A 17,117-nucleotide genomic window follows, 5' to 3' on the forward strand; every position below is an offset into this window, starting at 1 on the left:
CCTCAGCCATTCTGTACTGACCCAGGCCTCGAATCCTGTCCCATCCAGCTCTCAGCCATTCTGTCCTGACGCAGGCCTCTAATTCGCACCCCCCCATCCAGCTCTCAGCCATTCTGTCCTGATACAGGCCTCTAATCCTCTCCAGTCCAGCTCTCAGCCATCCTGTATGGATACAATCCTCTAATCCGCCCCCATCCAGCTCTCAGCCATTCTGAACAGATACTGGCCTCTAATCCACTCCAATCCAACTTTCTGCAATTCTGTACTGATTCAGGCCTCTAATGCAGACTCATCCAGCTCTCAGCCATTCTGTACTGACACAGCCCTCTAATCCGCCTCCATCCAGCTCTCAGCCATTCTGTACTGATCCAGGCCTCTAATCCTGTCCCATCCAGCTCTCAGCCATCCTGTACTGATCCAGGCCTCTAATCCACTCCAATCCAGCTCTCAGTCATCCTGTGCTCATCCGGGCCTCGAATCAGCTCCAATCCAGCTCTCAGCCATTCAAGGCTGTTGCATCTCTCCATCGGCTCTTCTTCAGCTCTCAGCTGCTCCACACTGATCCAGGCCTCTGGCTCACTCTGTTTTGCCTCAAAGCTGCTGTGCACTGATCCAGGCCTCTGGCTCACTCTATCCTTCCTTACAGCTGCTGCACACTAATCCAGGCCACCAGCCAATTCTGTTCTGCCTCTCAGCCTCTCCACACCACACTAGGCCTCCAGAACACTGTGTGCTGGCTCACAGCTGCTCCACACTAATCCAGGCCTCCAGCCTACTCTGTTCTGCCTCTCAGCCTCACCACACCACTCTAGGCCTCCAGCCCAATGTGTGCTGGCTCACAGCTGCCCTGCACTGATCCAGGTCTCCAGCCCACTTTGTTCTGCCGCACAGCTGCTCCGCAGTAATCCAGGTATCCTAATTTAATCTTGTCCCATTTGTCAGCACTTGGCCCTTATCCCTCTGAACCCTTCCTATTCATTTCGCCATTCAGATGCCTTTCGCATGTTGTAATTGTACCAACCTCCATCACTTCCTCTGGTAGCTCATTGCGTCCACGCAGCACCCCTCTGTGTGCAATAGTTGCCCCCTAGATCCCTTTGAAATCTTTCCCTTCTCACCCGAAACCTATGCCCTTTAAATTTGGAATCCTTTACCCCAGGGAAAGCAGCAGGTAAATCAGATACGGAAGAAAAGGACGATTACATTTTAATCACAGGCCAGTTTATTTTACACAGAGGGTGGCGAGTGCTCGGAATGTGCAGCCAGACGAGGCGGTGGTCTCAGTTTCGTGTCTCGTCCAACATAATGTTGAAAAATATGTTTCCCTGGCACCCTTAATCTTGGATGTGATTTCAACCTGAAGTCACTAATCTGATTGAAGAGAGTTTTGCAAAGCTGCAGCTAGACATTGTAGAAAGTCGAGGCAAATTGGTTTTAAAAACTGCTTCCAGTTTCACAATCAAAGATTGTAAGTTGCTTTTATTCGCGTTGACATCAAATTCGGACGAGTGTTTGAAAAGAAAGTTGGAACTTTCCTTCCTCTTTTTCCGCGAATCAGGAGGCAGCCCGAAGGAAACAGGGGCGGGGCGCGTCCTTTGAAGGGATACATGCAGATAAGCAGTGCAGGCGCAGCCGTGGGTGGTATTTGAGTAAAACGGGAGTCCTGGAGACATTCGGTGATCCATTTGAAGAATGAAGCTGATCGACAGGCAGGGCAGGTTGAGTAAGTGAATGTTCGATGTTGCAAAAGTGAGTGAGTGTGAGAGTGAGAGGGAGCGGCTGTTGTGGGGTGTGAGCGAGTGTGAGCGCTGAGCATACTTACCTGGCAGGGGAGCTGACATGATCAGTGCGGTGGCGCTCCCAGGATGAGGCTATCCCATTGCACTTTGGGTGTGCGGACGCCTGCGATGTCCCCAAATGCGGGATACTCGACTGCAAAATTTGTGGTAGTGGGGGACTGCGTTCGCGCTCTCCCCTGATATACAAACTAATGGCAGAATCTAAATTGCACTTTTTCTGTAGGCAGTGCTGTTATACTGCAGCTTGCCGTCTCACGGCTCCGTTAACTTCCCTCTCCAAGCAAGATCCGTCCTAACTTTAAAACCGTTAGGCGGCCCCCATACCTCTGCTGCATATATGACCATTTCCCTCTATTGCCTCACGATATCTCTCTCCATGCTCCTTAAACACCTTCCCTCTTAACTGCTCTCAGTCACCATCTGCTCCATGTCTTACCACCATTTGCTGCTTCGTCAACCTACCAAGCAAGGGCATCAACACCCTGAGCGACAAAGTGCAAAATCCAGCCCACCTCACGCCTGGGGGGAGCAATCTTCCGCCTTCGGACCCTCCAACCACACAGCATCAATGTTGACTTCAGCCGTTTCCTCATCTTCCACCCCCACCTCATCTCAGACGCGCCCCTCCACTTGACTTGTCCCACCTGTCCATTTTCCTTCCCACCTATCCACTCCACACTCCACACTGACCTATCCCCATCAGTGCTCCCCAACCCCCACCCACTTGCATGTACCTATCACCTTCACAGCAAGCTTCCCCCAGCTCCACAACCACCTCCAGTCCAATTACCGCTTTCGCTCTGCTCCAAGTCTCCAGTCTGCTCCAATTCAGCTCTCAGCCATTATGTACTGATACAGGCCTCAGCCATTCTGTACTGACCCAGGCCTCGAATCCTGTCCCATCCAGCTCTCAGCCATTCTGTCCTGACGCAGGCCTCTAATTCGCACCCCCCCATCCAGCTCTCAGCCATTCTGTCCTGATACAGGCCTCTAATCCTCTCCAGTCCAGCTCTCAGCCATCCTGTATGGATACAATCCTCTAATCCGCCCCCATCCAGCTCTCAGCCATTCTGAACAGATACTGGCCTCTAATCCACTCCAATCCAACTTTCTGCAATTCTGTACTGATTCAGGCCTCTAATGCAGACTCATCCAGCTCTCAGCCATTCTGTACTGACACAGCCCTCTAATCCGCCTCCATCCAGCTCTCAGCCATTCTGTACTGATCCAGGCCTCTAATCCTGTCCCATCCAGCTCTCAGCCATCCTGTACTGATCCAGGCCTCTAATCCACTCCAATCCAGCTCTCAGTCATCCTGTGCTCATCCGGGCCTCGAATCAGCTCCAATCCAGCTCTCAGCCATTCAAGGCTGTTGCATCTCTCCATCGGCTCTTCTTCAGCTCTCAGCTGCTCCACACTGATCCAGGCCTCTGGCTCACTCTGTTTTGCCTCAAAGCTGCTGTGCACTGATCCAGGCCTCTGGCTCACTCTATCCTTCCTTACAGCTGCTGCACACTAATCCAGGCCACCAGCCAATTCTGTTCTGCCTCTCAGCCTCTCCACACCACACTAGGCCTCCAGAACACTGTGTGCTGGCTCACAGCTGCTCCACACTAATCCAGGCCTCCAGCCTACTCTGTTCTGCCTCTCAGCCTCACCACACCACTCTAGGCCTCCAGCCCAATGTGTGCTGGCTCACAGCTGCCCTGCACTGATCCAGGTCTCCAGCCCACTTTGTTCTGCCGCACAGCTGCTCCGCAGTAATCCAGGTATCCTAATTTAATCTTGTCCCATTTGTCAGCACTTGGCCCTTATCCCTCTGAACCCTTCCTATTCATTTCGCCATTCAGATGCCTTTCGCATGTTGTAATTGTACCAACCTCCATCACTTCCTCTGGTAGCTCATTGCGTCCACGCAGCACCCCTCTGTGTGCAATAGTTGCCCCCTAGATCCCTTTGAAATCTTTCCCTTCTCACCCGAAACCTATGCCCTTTAAATTTGGAATCCTTTACCCCAGGGAAAGCAGCAGGTAAATCAGATACGGAAGAAAAGGACGATTACATTTTAATCACAGGCCAGTTTATTTTACACAGAGGGTGGCGAGTGCTCGGAATGTGCAGCCAGACGAGGCGGTGGTCTCAGTTTCGTGTCTCGTCCAACATAATGTTGAAAAATATGTTTCCCTGGCACCCTTAATCTTGGATGTGATTTCAACCTGAAGTCACTAATCTGATTGAAGAGAGTTTTGCAAAGCTGCAGCTAGACATTGTAGAAAGTCGAGGCAAATTGGTTTTAAAAACTGCTTCCAGTTTCACAATCAAAGATTGTAAGTTGCTTTTATTCGCGTTGACATCAAATTCGGACGAGTGTTTGAAAAGAAAGTTGGAACTTTCCTTCCTCTTTTTCCGCGAATCAGGAGGCAGCCCGAAGGAAACAGGGGCGGGGCGCGTCCTTTGAAGGGATACATGCAGATAAGCAGTGCAGGCGCAGCCGTGGGTGGTATTTGAGTAAAACGGGAGTCCTGGAGACATTCGGTGATCCATTTGAAGAATGAAGCTGATCGACAGGCAGGGCAGGTTGAGTAAGTGAATGTTCGATGTTGCAAAAGTGAGTGAGTGTGAGAGTGAGAGGGAGCGGCTGTTGTGGGGTGTGAGCGAGTGTGAGCGCTGAGCATACTTACCTGGCAGGGGAGCTGACATGATCAGTGCGGTGGCGCTCCCAGGATGAGGCTATCCCATTGCACTTTGGGTGTGCGGACGCCTGCGATGTCCCCAAATGCGGGATACTCGACTGCAAAATTTGTGGTAGTGGGGGACTGCGTTCGCGCTCTCCCCTGATATACAAACTAATGGCAGAATCTAAATTGCACTTTTTCTGTAGGCAGTGCTGTTATACTGCAGCTTGCCGTCTCACGGCTCCGTTAACTTCCCTCTCCAAGCAAGATCCGTCCTAACTTTAAAACCGTTAGGCGGCCCCCATACCTCTGCTGCATATATGACCATTTCCCTCTATTGCCTCACGATATCTCTCTCCATGCTCCTTAAACACCTTCCCTCTTAACTGCTCTCAGTCACCATCTGCTCCATGTCTTACCACCATTTGCTGCTTCGTCAACCTACCAAGCAAGGGCATCAACACCCTGAGCGACAAAGTGCAAAATCCAGCCCACCTCACGCCTGGGGGGAGCAATCTTCCGCCTTCGGACCCTCCAACCACACAGCATCAATGTTGACTTCAGCCGTTTCCTCATCTTCCACCCCCACCTCATCTCAGACGCGCCCCTCCACTTGACTTGTCCCACCTGTCCATTTTCCTTCCCACCTATCCACTCCACACTCCACACTGACCTATCCCCATCAGTGCTCCCCAACCCCCACCCACTTGCATGTACCTATCACTTTCACAGCAAGCTTCCCCCAGCTCCACAACCACCTCCAGTCCAATTACCGCTTTCGCTCTGCTCCAAGTCTCCAGTCTGCTCCAATTCAGCTCTCAGCCATTATGTACTGATACAGGCCTCAGCCATTCTGTACTGACCCAGGCCTCGAATCCTGTCCCATCCAGCTCTCAGCCATTCTGTCCTGACGCAGGCCTCTAATTCGCACCCCCCCATCCAGCTCTCAGCCATTCTGTCCTGATACAGGCCTCTAATCCTCTCCAGTCCAGCTCTCAGCCATCCTGTATGGATACAATCCTCTAATCCGCCCCCATCCAGCTCTCAGCCATTCTGAACAGATACTGGCCTCTAATCCACTCCAATCCAACTTTCTGCAATTCTGTACTGATTCAGGCCTCTAATGCAGACTCATCCAGCTCTCAGCCATTCTGTACTGACACAGCCCTCTAATCCGCCTCCATCCAGCTCTCAGCCATTCTGTACTGATCCAGGCCTCTAATCCTGTCCCATCCAGCTCTCAGCCATCCTGTACTGATCCAGGCCTCTAATCCACTCCAATCCAGCTCTCAGTCATCCTGTGCTCATCCGGGCCTCGAATCAGCTCCAATCCAGCTCTCAGCCATTCAAGGCTGTTGCATCTCTCCATCGGCTCTTCTTCAGCTCTCAGCTGCTCCACACTGATCCAGGCCTCTGGCTCACTCTGTTTTGCCTCAAAGCTGCTGTGCACTGATCCAGGCCTCTGGCTCACTCTATCCTTCCTTACAGCTGCTGCACACTAATCCAGGCCACCAGCCAATTCTGTTCTGCCTCTCAGCCTCTCCACACCACACTAGGCCTCCAGAACACTGTGTGCTGGCTCACAGCTGCTCCACACTAATCCAGGCCTCCAGCCTACTCTGTTCTGCCTCTCAGCCTCACCACACCACTCTAGGCCTCCAGCCCAATGTGTGCTGGCTCACAGCTGCCCTGCACTGATCCAGGTCTCCAGCCCACTTTGTTCTGCCGCACAGCTGCTCCGCAGTAATCCAGGTATCCTAATTTAATCTTGTCCCATTTGTCAGCACTTGGCCCTTATCCCTCTGAACCCTTCCTATTCATTTCGCCATTCAGATGCCTTTCGCATGTTGTAATTGTACCAACCTCCATCACTTCCTCTGGTAGCTCATTGCGTCCACGCAGCACCCCTCTGTGTGCAATAGTTGCCCCCTAGATCCCTTTGAAATCTCTCCCTTCTCACCCGAAACCTATGCCCTTTAAATTTGGAATCCTTTACCCCAGGGAAAGCAGCAGGTAAATCAGACGCGGAAGAAAAGGACGATTACATTTTAATCACAGGCCAGTTTATTTTACACAGAGGGTGGTGAGTGCTCGGAATGTGCAGCCAGACGAGGCGGTGGTCTCAGTTTCGTGTCTCGTCCAACATAATGTTGAAAAATATGTTTCCCTGGCACCCTTAATCTTGTATGTGATTTCAACCTGAAGTCACTAATCTGATTGAAGAGAGTTTTGCAAAGCTGCAGCTAGACATTGTAGAAAGTCGAGGCAAATTGGTTTTAAAAACTGCTTCCAGTTTCACAATCAAAGATTGTAAGTTGCTTTTATTCGCGTTGACATCAAATTCGGACGAGTGTTTGAAAAGAAAGTTGGAACTTTCCTTCCTCTTTTTCCGCGAATCAGGAGGCAGCCTGAAGGAAACAGGGGCGGGGCGCGTCCTTTGAAGGGATACATGCAGATAAGCAGTGCAGGCGCAGCCGTGGGTGGTATTTGAGTAAAACGGGAGTCCTGGAGACATTCGGTGATCCATTTGAAGAATGAAGCTGATCGACAGGCAGGGCAGGTTGAGTAAGTGAATGTTCGATGTTGCAAAAGTGAGTGAGTGTGAGAGTGAGAGGGAGCGGCTGTTGTGGGGTGTGAGCGAGTGTGAGCGCTGAGCATACTTACCTGGCAGGGGAGCTGACATGATCAGTGCGGTGGCGCTCCCAGGATGAGGCTATCCCATTGCACTTTGGGTGTGCTGACGCCTGCGATGTCCCCAAATGCGGGATACTCGACTGCAAAATTTGTGGTAGTGGGGGACTGCGTTCGCGCTCTCCCCTGATATACAAACTAATGGCAGAATCTAAATTGCACTTTTTCTGTAGGCAGTGCTGTTATACTGCAGCTTGCCTTCTCACGGCTCCGTTAACTTCCCTCTCCAAGCAAGATCCGTCCTAACTTTAAAACCGTTAGGCGGCCCCCATACCTCTGCTGCATATATGACCATTTCCCTCTATTGCCTCACGATATCTCTCTACATGCTCCTTAAACACCTTCCCTCTTAACTGCTCTCAGTCACCATCTGCTCCATGTCTTACCACCATTTGCTGCTTCGTCAACCTACCAAGCAAGGGCATCAACACCCTGAGCGACAAAGTGCAAAATCCAGCCCACCTCACGCCTGGGGGGAGCAATCTTCCGCCTTCGGACCCTCCAACCACACAGCATCAATGTTGACTTCAGCCGTTTCCTCATCTTCCACCCCCACCTCATCTCAGACGCGCCCCTCCACTTGACTTGTCCCACCTGTCCATTTTCCTTCCCACCTATCCACTCCACACTCCACACTGACCTATCCCCATCAATGCTCCCCAACCCCCACCCACTTGCATGTACCTATCACCTTCACAGCAAGCTTCCCCCAGCTCCACAACCACCTCCAGTCCAATTACCGCTTTCGCTCTGCTCCAAGTCTCCAGTCTGCTCCAATTCAGCTCTCAGCCATTCTGTACTGACCCAGGCCTCGAATCCTGTCCCATCCAGCTCTCAGCCATTCTGTCCTGACGCAGGCCTCTAATTCGCACCCCCCCATCCAGCTCTCAGCCATTCTGTCCTGATACAGGCCTCTAATCCTCTCCAGTCCAGCTCTCAGCCATCCTGTATGGATACAATCCTCTAATCCGCCCCCATCCAGCTCTCAGCCATTCTGAACAGATACTGGCCTCTAATCCACTCCAATCCAACTTTCTGCAATTCTGTACTGATTCAGGCCTCTAATGCAGACTCATCCAGCTCTCAGCCATTCTGTACTGACACAGCCCTCTAATCCGCCTCCATCCAGCTCTCAGCCATTCTGTACTGATCCAGGCCTCTAATCCTGTCCCATCCAGCTCTCAGCCATCCTGTACTGATCCAGGCCTCTAATCCACTCCAATCCAGCTCTCAGTCATCCTGTGCTCATCCGGGCCTCGAATCAGCTCCAATCCAGCTCTCAGCCATTCAAGGCTGTTGCATCTCTCCATCGGCTCTTCTTCAGCTCTCAGCTGCTCCACACTGATCCAGGCCTCTGGCTCACTCTGTTTTGCCTCAAAGCTGCTGTGCACTGATCCAGGCCTCTGGCTCACTCTATTCTTCCTTACAGCTGCTGCACACTAATCCAGGCCACCAGCCAATTCTGTTCTGCCTCTCAGCCTCTCCACACCACACTAGGCCTCCAGAACACTGTGTGCTGGCTCACAGCTGCTCCACACTAATCCAGGCCTCCAGCCTACTCTGTTCTGCCTCTCAGCCTCACCACACCACTCTAGGCCTCCAGCCCAATGTGTGCTGGCTCACAGCTGCCCTGCACTGATCCAGGTCTCCAGCCCACTTTGTTCTGCCGCACAGCTGCTCCGCAGTAATCCAGGTATCCTAATTTAATCTTGTCCCATTTGTCAGCACTTGGCCCTTATCCCTCTGAACCCTTCCTATTCATTTCGCCATTCAGATGCCTTTCGCATGTTGTAATTGTACCAACCTCCATCACTTCCTCTGGTAGCTCATTGCGTCCACGCAGCACCCCTCTGTGTGCAATAGTTGCCCCCTAGATCCCTTTGAAATCTCTCCCTTCTCACCCGAAACCTATGCCCTTTAAATTTGGAATCCTTTACCCCAGGGAAAGCAGCAGGTAAATCAGACGCGGAAGAAAAGGACGATTACATTTTAATCACAGGCCAGTTTATTTTACACAGAGGGTGGTGAGTGCTCGGAATGTGGAGCCAGACGAGGCGGTGGTCTCAGTTTCGTGTCTCGTCCAACATAATGTTGAAAAATATGTTTCCCTGGCACCCTTAATCTTGCATGTGATTTCAACCTGAAGTCACTAATCTGATTGAAGAGAGATTTGCAAAGCTGCAGCTAGACATTGTAGAAAGTCGAGGCAAATTGGTTTTAAAAACTGCTTCCAGTTTTCACAATCAAAGATTGGAAGTTGCTTTTATTCGCGTTGACATCAAATTCGGACGAGTGTTTGAATAGAAAGTTGGAACTTTCCCTCCTCTTTTTCCGCGAATCAGGAGGCAGCCTGAAGGAAACAGGGGCGGGGCGCGTCCTTTGAAGGGATACATGCAGATAAGCAGTGCAGGCGCAGCCGTGGGTGGTATTTGAGTAAAACGGGAGTCCTGGAGACATTCGGTGATCCATTTGAAGAATGAAGCTGATCGACAGGCAGGGCAGGTTGAGTAAGTGAATGTCCGATGTTGCAAAAGTGAGTGAGTGTGAGAGTGAGAGGGAGCGGCTGTTGTGGGGTGTGAGCGAGTGTGAGTGTTGAGCATACTTACCTGGCAGGGGAGCTGACATGATCAGTGCGGTGGCGCTCCCAGAATGAGGCTATCCCATTGCACTTTGGGTGTGCGGACGCCTGCGATGTCCCCAAATGCGGGATACTCGACTGCAAAATTTGTGGTAGTGGGGGACTGCGTTCGCGCTCTCCTCTGATATACAAACTAATGGCAGAATCTAAATTGCCCTTTTTCTGTAGGCAGTGCTGTTATACTGCAGCTTGCCTCCTCACGGCTCCGTTAACTTCTCTCTCCAAGCAAGATCCGTCCTAACTTTAAAACCGTTAGGCGGCCCCCATACCTCTGCTGCATATGTGACCATTTCCCTCTATTGCCTCACGATATCTCTCGACATGCTACTTAAACACCTTCCCTCTTAACTGCTCTCAGTCACCATCTGCTCCATGTCTTACCACCATTTGCTGCTTCGTCAACCTACCAAGCAAGGGCATCAACACCCTGAGCGACAAAGTGCAAAATCCAGCCCACCTCACGCCTGGGGGGAGCAATCTTCCGCCTTCGGACCCTCCAACCACACAGCATCAATGTTGACTTCAGCCGTTTCCTCATCTTCCACCCCCACCTCATCTCAGACGCGCCCCTCCACTTGACTTGTCCCACCTGTCCATTTTCCTTCCCACCTATCCACTCCACACTCCACACTGACCTATCCCCATCAATGCTCCCCACCCCCCACCCACTTGCATGTACCTATCACCTTCACAGCAAGCTTCCCCCAGCTCCACAACCACCTCCAGTCCAATTACCGCTTTCGCTCTGCTCCAAGTCTCCAGTCTGCTCCAATTCAGCTCTCAGCCATTATGTACTGATACAGGCCTCAGCCATTCTGTACTGACCCAGGCCTCTAATCCTCTCCAATCCAGCTCTCAGCCATCCTGTATGGATACAATCCTCTAATCCGCCCCCATCCAGCTCTCAGCCATTCTGAACAGATACTGGCCTCTAATCCACTCCAATCCAACTTTCTGCAATTCTGTACTGATTCAGGCCTCTAATGCAGACTCATCCAGCTCTCAGCCATTCTGTACTGACACAGCCCTCTAATCCGCCTCCATCCAGCTCTCAGCCATTCTGTACTGATCCAGGCCTCTAATCCTGTCCCATCCAGCTCTCAGCCATCCTGTACTGATCCAGGCCTCTAATCCACTCCAATCCAGCTCTCAGTCATCCTGTGCTCATCCGGGCCTCGAATCAGCTCCAATCCAGCTCTCAGCCATTCAAGGCTGTTGCATCTCTCCATCGGCTCTTCTTCAGCTCTCAGCTGCTCCACACTGATCCAGGCCTCTGGCTCACTCTGTTTTGCCTCAAAGCTGCTGTGCACTGATCCAGGCCTCTGGCTCACTCTATTCTTCCTTACAGCTGCTGCACACTAATCCAGGCCACCAGCCAATTCTGTTCTGCCTCTCAGCCTCTCCACACCACACTAGGCCTCCAGAACACTGTGTGCTGGCTCACAGCTGCTCCACACTAATCCAGGCCTCCAGCCTACTCTGTTCTGCCTCTCAGCCTCACCACACCACTCTAGGCCTCCAGCCCAATGTGTGCTGGCTCACAGCTGCCCTGCACTGATCCAGGTCTCCAGCCCACTTTGTTCTGCCGCACAGCTGCTCCGCAGTAATCCAGGTATCCTAATTTAATCTTGTCCCATTTGTCAGCACTTGGCCCTTATCCCTCTGAACCCTTCCTATTCATTTCGCCATTCAGATGCCTTTCGCATGTTGTAATTGTACCAACCTCCATCACTTCCTCTGGTAGCTCATTGCGTCCACGCAGCACCCCTCTGCGTGCAATAGTTGCCCCCTAGATCCCTTTGAAATCTTTCCCTTCTCACCCGAAACCTATGCCCTTTAAATTTGGAATCCTTTACCCCAGGGAAAGCAGCAGGTAAATCAGATACGGAAGAAAAGGACGATTACATTTTAATCACAGGCCAGTTTATTTTACACAGAGGGTGGCGAGTGCTCGGAATGTGCAGCCAGACGAGGCGGTGGTCTCAGTTTCGTGTCTCGTCCAACATAATGTTGAAAAATATGTTTCCCTGGCACCCTTAATCTTGGATGTGATTTCAACCTGAAGTCACTAATCTGATTGAAGAGAGTTTTGCAAAGCTGCAGCTAGACATTGTAGAAAGTCGAGGCAAATTGGTTTTAAAAACTGCTTCCAGTTTCACAATCAAAGATTGTAAGTTGCTTTTATTCGCGTTGACATCAAATTCGGACGAGTGTTTGAAAAGAAAGTTGGAACTTTTCTTCCTCTTTTTCCGCGAATCAGGAGGCAGCCTGAAGGAAACAGGGGCGGGGCGCGTCCTTTGAAGGGATACATGCAGATAAGCAGTGCAGGCGCAGCCGTGGGTGGTATTTGAGTAAAACGGGAGTCCTGGAGACATTCGGTGATCCATTTGAAGAATGAAGCTGATCGACAGGCAGGGCAGGTTGAGTAAGTGAATGTTCGATGTTGCAAAAGTGAGTGAGTGTGAGAGTGAGAGGGAGCGGCTGTTGTGGGGTGTGAGCGAGTGTGAGCGCTGAGCATGCTTACCTGGCAGGGGAGCTGACATGATCAGTGCGGTGGCGCTCCCAGAATGAGGCTATCCCATTGCACTTTGGGTGTGCGGACGCCTGCGATGTCCCCAAATGCGGGATACTCGACTGCAAAATTTGTGGTAGTGGGGGACTGCGTTCGCGCTCTCCCCTGATATACAAACTAATGGCAGAATCTAAATTGCACTTTTTCTGTAGGCAGTGCTGTTATACTGCAGCTTGCCGTCTCACGGCTCCGTTAACTTCTCTCTCCAAGCAAGATCCGTCCTAACTTTAAAACCGTTAGGCGGCCCCCATACCTCTGCTGCATATATGACCATTTCCCTCTATTGCCTCACGATATCTCTCTCCATGCTCCTTAAACACCTTCCCTCTTAACTGCTCTCAGTCACCATCTGCTCCATGTCTTACCACCATTTGCTGCTTCGTCAACCTACCAAGCAAGGGCATCAACACCCTGAGCGACAAAGTGCAAAATCCAGCCCACCTCACGCCTGGGGGGAGCAATCTTCCGCCTTCGGACCCTCCAACCACACAGCATCAATGTTGACTTCAGCCGTTTCCTCATCTTCCACCCCCACCTCATCTCAGACGCGCCCCTCCACTTGACTTGTCCCACCTGTCCATTTTCCTTCCCACCTATCCACTCCACACTCCACACTGACCTATCCCCATCAGTGCTCCCCAACCCCCACCCACTTGCATGTACCTATCACCTTCACAGCAAGCTTCCCCCAGCTCCACAACCACCTCCAGTCCAATTACCGCTTTCGCTCTGCTCCAAGTCTCCAGTCTGCTCCAATTCAGCTCTCAGCCATTATGTACTGATACAGGCCTCAGCCATTCTGTACTGACCCAGGCCTCGAATCCTGTCCCATCCAGCTCTCAGCCATTCTGTCCTGACGCAGGCCTCTAATTCGCACCCCCCCATCCAGCTCTCAGCCATTCTGTCCTGATACAGGCCTCTAATCCTCTCCAGTCCAGCTCTCAGCCATCCTGTATGGATACAATCCTCTAATCCGCCCCCATCCAGCTCTCAGCCATTCTGAACAGATACTGGCCTCTAATCCACTCCAATCCAACTTTCTGCAATTCTGTACTGATTCAGGCCTCTAATGCAGACTCATCCAGCTCTCAGCCATTCTGTACTGACACAGCCCTCTAATCCGCCTCCATCCAGCTCTCAGCCATTCTGTACTGATCCAGGCCTCTAATCCTGTCCCATCCAGCTCTCAGCCATCCTGTACTGATCCAGGCCTCTAATCCACTCCAATCCAGCTCTCAGTCATCCTGTGCTCATCCGGGCCTCGAATCAGCTCCAATCCAGCTCTCAGCCATTCAAGGCTGTTGCATCTCTCCATCGGCTCTTCTTCAGCTCTCAGCTGCTCCACACTGATCCAGGCCTCTGGCTCACTCTGTTTTGCCTCAAAGCTGCTGTGCACTGATCCAGGCCTCTGGCTCACTCTATCCTTCCTTACAGCTGCTGCACACTAATCCAGGCCACCAGCCAATTCTGTTCTGCCTCTCAGCCTCTCCACACCACACTAGGCCTCCAGAACACTGTGTGCTGGCTCACAGCTGCTCCACACTAATCCAGGCCTCCAGCCTACTCTGTTCTGCCTCTCAGCCTCACCACACCACTCTAGGCCTCCAGCCCAATGTGTGCTGGCTCACAGCTGCCCTGCACTGATCCAGGTCTCCAGCCCACTTTGTTCTGCCGCACAGCTGCTCCGCAGTAATCCAGGTATCCTAATTTAATCTTGTCCCATTTGTCAGCACTTGGCCCTTATCCCTCTGAACCCTTCCTATTCATTTCGCCATTCAGATGCCTTTCGCATGTTGTAATTGTACCAACCTCCATCACTTCCTCTGGTAGCTCATTGCGTCCACGCAGCACCCCTCTGTGTGCAATAGTTGCCCCCTAGATCCCTTTGAAATCTTTCCCTTTTCACCCGAAACCTATGCCCTTTAAATTTGGAATCCTTTACCCCAGGGAAAGCAGCAGGTAAATCAGATACGGAAGAAAAGGACGATTACATTTTAATCACAGGCCAGTTTATTTTACACAGAGGGTGGCGAGTGCTCGGAATGTGCAGCCAGACGAGGCGGTGGTCTCAGTTTCGTGTCTCGTCCAACATAATGTTGAAAAATATGTTTCCCTGGCACCCTTAATCTTGGATGTGATTTCAACCTGAAGTCACTAATCTGATTGAAGAGAGTTTTGCAAAGCTGCAGCTAGACATTGTAGAAAGTCGAGGCAAATTGGTTTTAAAAACTGCTTCCAGTTTCACAATCAAAGATTGTAAATTGCTTTTATTCGCGTTGACATCAAATTCGGACGAGTGTTTGAAAAGAAAGTTGGAACTTTCCTTCCTCTTTTTCCGCGAATCAGGAGGCAGCCTGAAGGAAACAGGGGCGGGGCGCGTCCTTTGAAGGGATACATGCAGATAAGCAGTGCAGGCGCAGCCGTGGGTGGTATTTGAGTAAAACGGGAGTCCTGGAGACATTCGGTGATCCATTTGAAGAATGAAGCTGATCGACAGGCAGGGCAGGTTGAGTAAGTGAATGTTCGATGTTGCAAAAGTGAGTGAGTGTGAGAGTGAGAGGGAGCGGCTGTTGTGGGGTGTGAGCGAGTGTGAGCGCTGAGCATACTTACCTGGCAGGGGAGCTGACATGATCAGTGCGGTGGCGCTCCCAGGATGAGGCTATCCCATTGCACTTTGGGTGTGCGGACGCCTGCGATGTCCCCAAATGCGGGATACTCGACTGCAAAATTTGTGGTAGTGGGGGACTGCGTTCGCGCTCTCCCCTGATATACAAACTAATGGCAGAATCTAAATTGCACTTTTTCTGTAGGCAGTGCTGTTATACTGCAGCTTGCCGTCTCACGGCTCCGTTAACTTCCCTCTCCAAGCAAGATCCGTCCTAACTTTAAAACCGTTAGGCGGCCCCCATACCTCTGCTGCATATATGACCATTTCCCTCTATTGCCTCACGATATCTCTCTCCATGCTCCTTAAACACCTTCCCTCTTAACTGCTCTCAGTCACCATCTGCTCCATGTCTTACCACCATTTGCTGCTTCGTCAACCTACCAAGCAAGGGCATCAACACCCTGAGCGACAAAGTGCAAAATCCAGCCCACCTCACGCCTGGGGGGAGCAATCTTCCGCCTTCGGACCCTCCAACCACACAGCATCAATGTTGACTTCAGCCGTTTCCTCATCTTCCACCCCCACCTCATCTCAGACGCGCCCCTCCACTTGACTTGTCCCACCTGTCCATTTTCCTTCCCACCTATCCACTCCACACTCCACACTGACCTATCCCCATCAGTGCTCCCCAACCCCCACCCACTTGCATGTACCTATCACCTTCACAGCAAGCTTCCCCCAGCTCCACAACCACCTCCAGTCCAATTACCGCTTTCGCTCTGCTCCAAGTCTCCAGTCTGCTCCAATTCAGCTCTCAGCCATTATGTACTGATACAGGCCTCAGCCATTCTGTACTGACCCAGGCCTCGAATCCTGTCCCATCCAGCTCTCAGCCATTCTGTCCTGACGCAGGCCTCTAATTCGCACCCCCCCATCCAGCTCTCAGCCATTCTGTCCTGATACAGGCCTCTAATCCTCTCCAGTCCAGCTCTCAGCCATCCTGTATGGATACAATCCTCTAATCCGCCCCCATCCAGCTCTCAGCCATTCTGAACAGATACTGGCCTCTAATCCACTCCAATCCAACTTTCTGCAATTCTGTACTGATTCAGGCCTCTAATGCAGACTCATCCAGCTCTCAGCCATTCTGTACTGACACAGCCCTCTAATCCGCCTCCATCCAGCTCTCAGCCATTCTGTACTGATCCAGGCCTCTAATCCTGTCCCATCCAGCTCTCAGCCATCCTGTACTGATCCAGGCCTCTAATCCACTCCAATCCAGCTCTCAGTCATCCTGTGCTCATCCGGGCCTCGAATCAGCTCCAATCCAGCTCTCAGCCATTCAAGGCTGTTGCATCTCTCCATCGGCTCTTCTTCAGCTCTCAGCTGCTCCACACTGATCCAGGCCTCTGGCTCACTCTGTTTTGCCTCAAAGCTGCTGTGCACTGATCCAGGCCTCTGGCTCACTCTATCCTTCCTTACAGCTGCTGCACACTAATCCAGGCCACCAGCCAATTCTGTTCTGCCTCTCAGCCTCTCCACACCACACTAGGCCTCCAGAACACTGTGTGCTGGCTCACAGCTGCTCCACACTAATCCAGGCCTCCAGCCTACTCTGTTCTGCCTCTCAGCCTCACCACACCACTCTAGGCCTCCAGCCCAATGTGTGCTGGCTCACAGCTGCCCTGCACTGATCCAGGTCTCCAGCCCACTTTGTTCTGCCGCACAGCTGCTCCGCAGTAATCCAGGTATCCTAATTTAATCTTGTCCCATTTGTCAGCACTTGGCCCTTATCCCTCTGAACCCTTCCTATTCATTTCGCCATTCAGATGCCTTTCGCATGTTGTAATTGTACCAACCTCCATCACTTCCTCTGGTAGCTCATTGCGTCCACGCAGCACCCCTCTGTGTGCAATAGTTGCCCCCTAGATCCCTTTGAAATCTCTCCCTTCTCACCCGAAACCTATGCCCTTTAAATTTGGAATCCTTTACCCCAGGGAAAGCAGCAGGTAAATCAGACGCGGAAGAAAAGGACGATTACATTTTAATCACAGGCCAGTTTATTTTACACAGAGGGTGGCGAGTGCTCGGAATGTGCAGCCAGACGAGGCGGTGGTCTCAGTTTCGTGTCTCG

General features: G+C 51.7%; 6 non-coding genes across 6 annotated transcripts; all 6 read left to right on the plus strand.

Moving 5' to 3' along the window:
- The first annotated feature begins 1,814 nt into the window (after positions 1–1,814).
- LOC140455726 (U1 spliceosomal RNA) lies at positions 1,815–1,978 on the plus strand. The gene has a single exon (XR_011952990.1). It is a non-coding gene; the product is annotated as a U1 spliceosomal RNA (small nuclear RNA).
- A 2,494-nt stretch (positions 1,979–4,472) lies between these two features.
- On the plus strand, positions 4,473–4,636 carry LOC140455728 (U1 spliceosomal RNA). The gene has a single exon (XR_011952991.1). It is a non-coding gene; the product is annotated as a U1 spliceosomal RNA (small nuclear RNA).
- A 2,494-nt stretch (positions 4,637–7,130) lies between these two features.
- On the plus strand, positions 7,131–7,294 carry LOC140455713 (U1 spliceosomal RNA). The gene has a single exon (XR_011952977.1). It is a non-coding gene; the product is annotated as a U1 spliceosomal RNA (small nuclear RNA).
- Positions 7,295–9,763: 2,469 nt separating this feature from the next.
- LOC140455743 (U1 spliceosomal RNA) lies at positions 9,764–9,927 on the plus strand. The gene has a single exon (XR_011953006.1). It is a non-coding gene; the product is annotated as a U1 spliceosomal RNA (small nuclear RNA).
- A 2,392-nt stretch (positions 9,928–12,319) lies between these two features.
- LOC140455746 (U1 spliceosomal RNA) lies at positions 12,320–12,483 on the plus strand. The gene has a single exon (XR_011953009.1). It is a non-coding gene; the product is annotated as a U1 spliceosomal RNA (small nuclear RNA).
- A 2,494-nt stretch (positions 12,484–14,977) lies between these two features.
- LOC140455729 (U1 spliceosomal RNA) lies at positions 14,978–15,141 on the plus strand. The gene has a single exon (XR_011952992.1). It is a non-coding gene; the product is annotated as a U1 spliceosomal RNA (small nuclear RNA).
- Positions 15,142–17,117: the final 1,976 nt, after the last annotated feature.

This window comes from Chiloscyllium punctatum, chromosome 30 (assembly GCF_047496795.1).
Source record: "Chiloscyllium punctatum isolate Juve2018m chromosome 30, sChiPun1.3, whole genome shotgun sequence".
Taxonomy (NCBI): domain Eukaryota; kingdom Metazoa; phylum Chordata; class Chondrichthyes; order Orectolobiformes; family Hemiscylliidae; genus Chiloscyllium; species Chiloscyllium punctatum.